Here is a 7602-nt window from a genome sequence, read left to right on the forward strand (position 1 = left end):
AATTCGTGATTTTGGGCAATGGGGACCAGTTGTCGACATGGACGATATGAGTATCATTCGATTCGTATTAACGAGTAGATCAATAATTGATATGCCATTTTCCCGAAAATCCAATTTTAGCCCGGAAAATAATAAAAATTCGGGATTTTGAGCAATGGGGACCACTTGTCGACAGGGGCGAGATGGGTATCATTCGATTCTTATTAACGAGTAGATCAATAATTGATATGCCATTTTCCCGAAAATCCAATTTTAACCCGGAAAATTAATAAAAATTCGGGATTTTGACCAATGGGGACCAGTTGTCGACAGGGACGAGATGGGTATCTTTCGATTGGTATTAACGAGTAGATCAATAATTGATATGCCATTTTCCCGAAAATCCAATTTTAACCCGGAAAATTAATAAAAATTCGGAATTTTGAGCAATGGGGACCACTTGTCGACAGGGGCGAGATGGGCATCATTCGATTCTTATTAACGAGTAGATCAATAATTGATATGCCATTTTCCCGAAAATCCAATTTTTACCCGGGAAATTAATAACAATTCTGGATTTTGAGCAATGGGGACCAGTTGTCGACAGGGGCGAGATGGGTACCATTCAATTCGTATTAACGACTAGATCAATAATTGATATGCCATTTTCCCGAAAATCCAATTTTTACCCGGGAAATTTATAAAAATTCGGGATTTTGAGCAATGGGGACCACTTGTCGACAGGGACGAGATGGGTATCATTCGATTGGTATTAACGATTAGATCAATAATTAATATGTCATTTTCCCGAAAATCCAATTTTAACCCGGAAAATTAATAAAAATTCGTGATTTTGGGCAATGGGGACCAGTTGTCGACAGGGACGAGATGGGTACCATTCGATTGGTATTAACGAGTAGATCAATAATTGATATGCCATTTTCCCGAAAATCCAATTTTAACCCGGAAAATTAATAAAAATTCGTGATTTTGGGCAATGGGGACCAGTTGTTGACAGGGACGATATGAGTATCATTCGATTCGTATTAACGAGTAGATCAATAATTGATATGCCATTTTCCCGAAAATCCAATTCTTACCCGGCAAATTAATAAAAATTCGTGATTTTGGGCAATGGGGACCAGTTGTCGACAGGGACGAAATAGGTATCATTCGATTCTTATTAACGAGTAGATCAATAATTGATATGCCATTTTCCCGAAAATCCAATTTTTACCCGTGAAATTTATAAAAATTCGGGATTTTGAGCAATGGGGACCACTTGTCGACAGGGACGAGATGGGTATCATTCGATTGGTATTTACGAGTAGATCAATAATTGATATGCCATTTTCCCGAAAATCCAATTTTTACCCGGGAAATTTATAAAAATTCGGGATTTTGAGCAATGGGGACCAGTTGTCGACAGGGACGAGATGGGTATCATTCGATTCGTATTAACGAGTAGATCAATTATTAATATGACATTTTCCCGAAAATCCAATTTTAACCCGGAAAATTAATAAAAATTCGGGATTTTGAGCAATGGGGACCAGTTGTCGACAGGGACGAGATGGATATCATTCGATTCGTATTAACGAGTAGATCAATAATTGATATGCCATTTTCCCGAAAATCCAATTTTAACCCGGAAAATTAATAAAAATTCGGGATTTTGACCAATGGGGTCCAGTTGTCGACAGGGACGATATGAGTATCATTCGATTCGTATTAACGAGTAGATCAATAATTGATATGCCATTTTCCCAAAAATCCAATTTTTACGCGGGAAATTAATAAAAATTCGTGATTTTGGGCAATGGGGACCAATTGTCGACAGGGACGAGATGGGTATCATTCGATTCGTATTAACGAGTAGATCAATAATTGATATGCCATTTTCCCGAAAATCCAATTTTTACCCGGGAAATTTATAAAAATTCGGGATTTTGAGCAATGGGGACCACTTGTCGACAGGGACGAGATGGGTATCATTCGATTGGTATTAACGAGTAGATCAATAATTGATATGTCATTTTCCCGAAAATCCAATTTTAACCCGGAAAATTAATAAAAATTCGTGATTTTGGGCAATGGGGACCAGTTGTCGACAGGGACGAGATGGATATCATTCGATTCGTATTAACGAGTAGATCAATAATTGATATGCCATTTTCCCGAAAATCCAATTTTAACCCGGAAAATTAATAAAAATTCGGGATTTTGACCAATGGGGACCAGTTGTCGACAGGGACGAGATGGGTATCATTCGATTGGTATTAACGAGTAGATCAATAATTGATATGCCATTTTCCCGAAAATCCCATTTTTACCCGGGAAATTAATAACAATTCTGGATTTTGAGCAATGGGGACCAGTTGTCGACAGGGACGAGATGGGTACCATTCAATTCGTATTAACGACTAGATCAATAATTGATATGCCATTTTCCCGAAAATCCAATTTTTACCCGGGAAATTTATAAAAATTCGGGATTTTGAGCAATGGGGACCACTTGTCGACAGGGACGAGATGGGTATCATTCGATTGGTATTAACGATTAGATCAATAATTGATATGTCATTTTCCCGAAAATCCAATTTTAACCCGGAAAATTAATAAAAATTCGTGATTTTGGGCAATGGGGACCAGTTGTCGACAGGGACGAGATGGGTATCATTCGATTGGTATTAACGAGTAGATCAATAATTGATATGCCATTTTCCCGAAAATCCAATTTTAACCCGGAAAATTAATAAAAATTCGGGATTTTGGGCAATGGGGACCAGTTGTTGACAGGGACGATATGAGTATCATTCGATTCGTATTAACGAGTAGATCAATAATTGATATGCCATTTTCCCGAAAATCCAATTTTTACCGGCAAATTAATAAAAATTCGTGATTTTGGGCAATGGGGACCAGTTGTCGACAGGGACGAAATAGGTATCATTCGATTCGTATTAACGAGTAGATCAATAATTGATATGCCATTTTCCCGAAAAGCTAATTTTTACCCGGGAAATTAAAAATTCGTGATTTTGGGCAATGGGGACCAATTGTCGACACGGACGAGATGGGTATCATTCGATTCGTATTAACGAGTAGATCAATAATTGATATGCCATTTCCCCGAAAAACCAATTTTTATCCGTGAAATTAATAAAAATTCAGGATATTGAAGAATGGGGACCAGTTGTCGACAGGGACGAGATGGATATCATTCGATTCGTATTAACGAGTAGATCAATAATTGATATGCCGTTTTCCCGAAAATCCAATTTTTACCCGGGAAATTAATAAACTTTCGGGATTTTGAGCAATGGGGACCAGTTGTCGACAGGGACGAGATGGGTATCATTCGATTCGTATTAACGAGTAGATCAATAATTGATATGCCATTTCCCCGAAAAACCAATTTTTATCCGTGAAATTAATAAAAATTCAGGATATTGAAGAATGGGGACCAGTTGTCGACAGGGACGAGATGGATATCATTCGATTCGTATTAACGAGTAGATCAATAATTGATATGCCATTTTCCCGAAAATCCAATTTTTACCCGGGAAATTAATAAACTTTCGGGATTTTGAGCAATGGGGACCAGTTGTCGACAGGGACGAGATGGGTATCATTCGATTCGTATTAACGAGTAGATCAATAATTGATATGCCATTTCCCCGAAAATCCAATTTTTACCCGGGAAATTAATAAAAATTCTGGATTTTGGGCATTGGGGACCTGTTGTCGACAGGGGCGAGATGGGTATCATTCGATTGGTATTAACAAGTGGATCAACCTTTTGGAGATTTTCTACATTATATGAGAATTGTTAATGTAATCGATGGCATTATATATATTGAAATAGATGGTGTGAAGTTGTGCATTGCCTTAACACTATTTATAACGTTATTAAGCATTTTACTGAGGTTAGTGAGGGAAGAACTTTTTGATATGAAACCGTGTTGGGCTGTGTTAATATAATGGGAGGTGTATTTGAGAAGTCTGTGTTTGATAATTTTCTCGCATACGATATATTTATTTGTGAGTTGGGAAGTAGGCGTGTAAGATGACACATGCTCTTTCAGTCCGGGGAGACACGGTCTGTTTTCCAACAAGATTGAAAGTAGCCTTCTTGACGATATGTGGTATTTAGTATTGTTGGTATTTACATGGACAATATAAATACATATGACATATTATATGAAGTATAGAATCATGTGTAGAAAAGAAATCACCTGATCAGGTGATGTCGGAAAAGGGAGTTGTGATGTAGAAGACAGACGCTCTTCTTTTGGGGTCGAGGCCACCTTATGCACCCTTTTGCATTGTTTGTTTAATGTGGCTAATATCTTGGGGATGTAGGTTGTGACACCTTTTAAATACTGCAAGCTTGAAATAAATTACTGGAAACCCGAATCTTGTTGTGAAATGACTTGACATTAGACCGAATATATTTGTTTTATGTTTGTTTCTGTTACAATATCAAATGGTTTCCTTGCTACTGAGTCAACTAATTTTCCATTTCCCTGTAGATATTAAAAATTCATATTCATCTTTACTAAAGTAGATGTGTGTAACATTACTAATAGTAGAACTGCATCCTAGTTATTTTTTCCGCAAAGAATAAGTCTAGCATCTAAAATTTATGACGAAACTTGAAGAAATAGTTTTCCTTCTTACAGAGTCTGTTATAAGTACTATAGAAAAATACCCTAGAAAAATCTCTTCCTGTACATAATTCTCCGTTCGAAAGATTATACGGAAATTCCAGTTCTGCCTAAAGATAAGATCATTTAAAATGTTTTCTACAAAGTGCTGGAGGACCTTTAGGAAGAACGAGAAAAGATCATATACATATATATCGGATGTTATAAAAATGGCGCCCATGGACCACAGATCACTATTCTACAAGTTAAAATAAAGCAATATATATATATATATATATATATATATATATATATATATATATATATATATATATATATTTACATCAGGTAATGCTTCTGGCAACAAATACTATTCGAAGCTTTCTTGCACCCACTGGAAAACGTGAAGTATATTAATATTTATTTGCATATATTGTTATTGTAGACTGTTCACATAATGCCCACCGACTTCGATTTTACAAAATTTGAGAAATAAATTTCACTTTTTATTTATTGGTCAATTTGAAGGCATTTTGTTATACTACCATTAAGAAACCCATATACATCATATTACGAATCAATCATTATGGAACAATCTCATGTGTGACACGCAGCAGTGCTACCAATCTTTGAAAGTTTCATTTGCAATTTTTTTTTAACTGATTTTGTGAGTAATGGTGCATTCAGTATAAATGTACAACAATATATTCTCTTTCTCTCTCTCTCTCTCCCTGTGTGTGTGTGTGTGTGTGTGTGTGTGTGTTTGTTTGTTTCTAGTTTCCGGCGTAAGCGTGTGGATACTACTAGGTATACTTTCGTGTGTACAAATGCTAGTGTGTGTGTGTGTGTGGCGCGGGTATATGAACTATTAATTGGGATCGCGTAGTGAAACTTATCAATATTAGTACGTACATACAAACGGCTGTTACTTCACACGATAACTTTGGACGAATGCGAATTTTTAAATTCTGCGTTTTGCAATAAATAAGTAGAGTGATTCCTCTCGAGGGAGTTCCCCTAAATTGTAGCCCCTACCATGTCCAATTAAATCACAAATTGCCGCAATCGTTTGTACATTGTTTGTACAGAAATGTACAGGCCAAATTTTCGTTTGTACACTATTAGGGGCGCCGCCAGAACGAAAACAAATTGGGGCTGTTTAACTGGTAGCCCCCCCACCAACATGTTCTATTCAATCACTAATTATCGCAATCGTTTGTACTTCGTTTGTACAGAAATGTGCAGGCGAAATTTTCGTTTGAACATAATTAAGGGCGCCGCCAGAACAGAAAAAAATGGGGGCTGTCTAAGTTGTAGCCCCCCCCCCACCATGTCCAATTCAATCACAAGTTGTCGCATTCGTTTGTGCATCGTTTGTACAGAAATGTGCAGGCGAAATGTTTGTTTGAACAAACTTAGGGGCGCCGCCAGAACGAAAACAAAGTGGGGAGCTGTCTGAGTGGTAGCTCCCCCCACGATGTCCAATTGAATCACAAAGTATCGCAATCGTTTGTACATTGTTTGTACAGAAATGTGCAGGCCAAATTTTCGTTTGTACACTATTAGGGGCGACGCCAGAACGAAAACAAATTGGGGGCTCTCTAGCTGGTAGCCCCCCACCAACATGTCCTATTCAATCACAAATTATAGCAATCGTTTGTACTTCATGTGTACAGAAATGTGCAGGCAAAAGTTTCGTTTGTACACAATTAGGGACGCCGCCAGAACGAAAACAAAGTAGGGTGCTTTCTAAGTAATACCTCCCCACCATGTCCAATTCAATCACAAATTGTCGGAATCGTGTGTACTTCGTTTGTAAAGAAACGAGCAGGCGAAATGTTTGTTTGTACACAATTAGGGGCGCCGCCAGAACGAAAACTAAGTGGGGCTGTCTAAGTGGTAGCCCCCGACCATGTCCAATTCAATCACAAATTGTCGCAATTGTTTGTACGTCGTTTTTACAGAAATGTTCAGCCAAAATTTTCGTTTGTACACAATTAGGGGCGCCGCCAGAACGAAAACAAACTGGGGGCTCTCTAAGTGGTAGCTTCCCACCAACATGTCCAATTGAATCACAAATTTTCGTAATCGTTTGTACATCGTTTGTACAGAAATATGCATGCGTAATTTTCGTTTGTACACAATTAATGGCGCCGCCAGAACGAAAACAAAGTGGGGCTGTCTAAATGGTAGCCCCCACCATATCCAATTCAATCACAAATTATATCAATCGCTTGTACATCATTTGCACAGAAATGTGCAGGCGAAATTTTCGTTTGTACTCTATTAGGGGCGCCGCCAGAACGAAAACAATGTGGGGGACTGTATAAATGGTAGAAGCATTAAAAAAATGTGTCACATTTATGGAGTATTTTTCTAACAGGACTTTGTTCACACTATTGTGTGGTTTGGTTTGTTCACACTATCGTGTGATTCACTATATTGATCTTATCCTAACGATGATGGAATTAAATGTTTTTTTTTTTGTTTTTTTATATTTATATTTATACTTACAATCATTATTGCTGAGTTAGTTTTTCACTCCTCGGCTCTTATTATTAAACTTATTCATTATTTCTTACGTGAACTGAATCCTTATGAGAAAAATGTATTTTTTTCTTTCTGTCTTGCGCAGAAACCGTTATTCTCATCTCGTACAGGAAATTGATAAGTGGAAGATATAACAAATTCACAAAGTAGACTGTTAAAGGGAAAATTATAACACAGTATTTTGTTTTATTTGATCATCTTCATTAAACTCATTTTGCAGAAACTATAGAATGCATTGTAAAGTATTTTGGTGCATTCAGCATTCTGATTTACGAGTAGAGTTGCTAACTGGCCGGTATTTGCTGTGATTTTGATTAAGGCCGGTGACCGGTACAAACTTCTTGTTAGTCCCCTTTTGACCGGTATTTTGGAATCTGCAATCCAGAATATAACATTGAACATCGAATTTTTTCAACAGTGCCTT

This window comes from Thermobia domestica, chromosome 4 (genome assembly GCF_964235325.1).
Source record: "Thermobia domestica chromosome 4, izTheDome1.hap1.1, whole genome shotgun sequence".
Taxonomy (NCBI): domain Eukaryota; kingdom Metazoa; phylum Arthropoda; class Insecta; order Zygentoma; family Lepismatidae; genus Thermobia; species Thermobia domestica.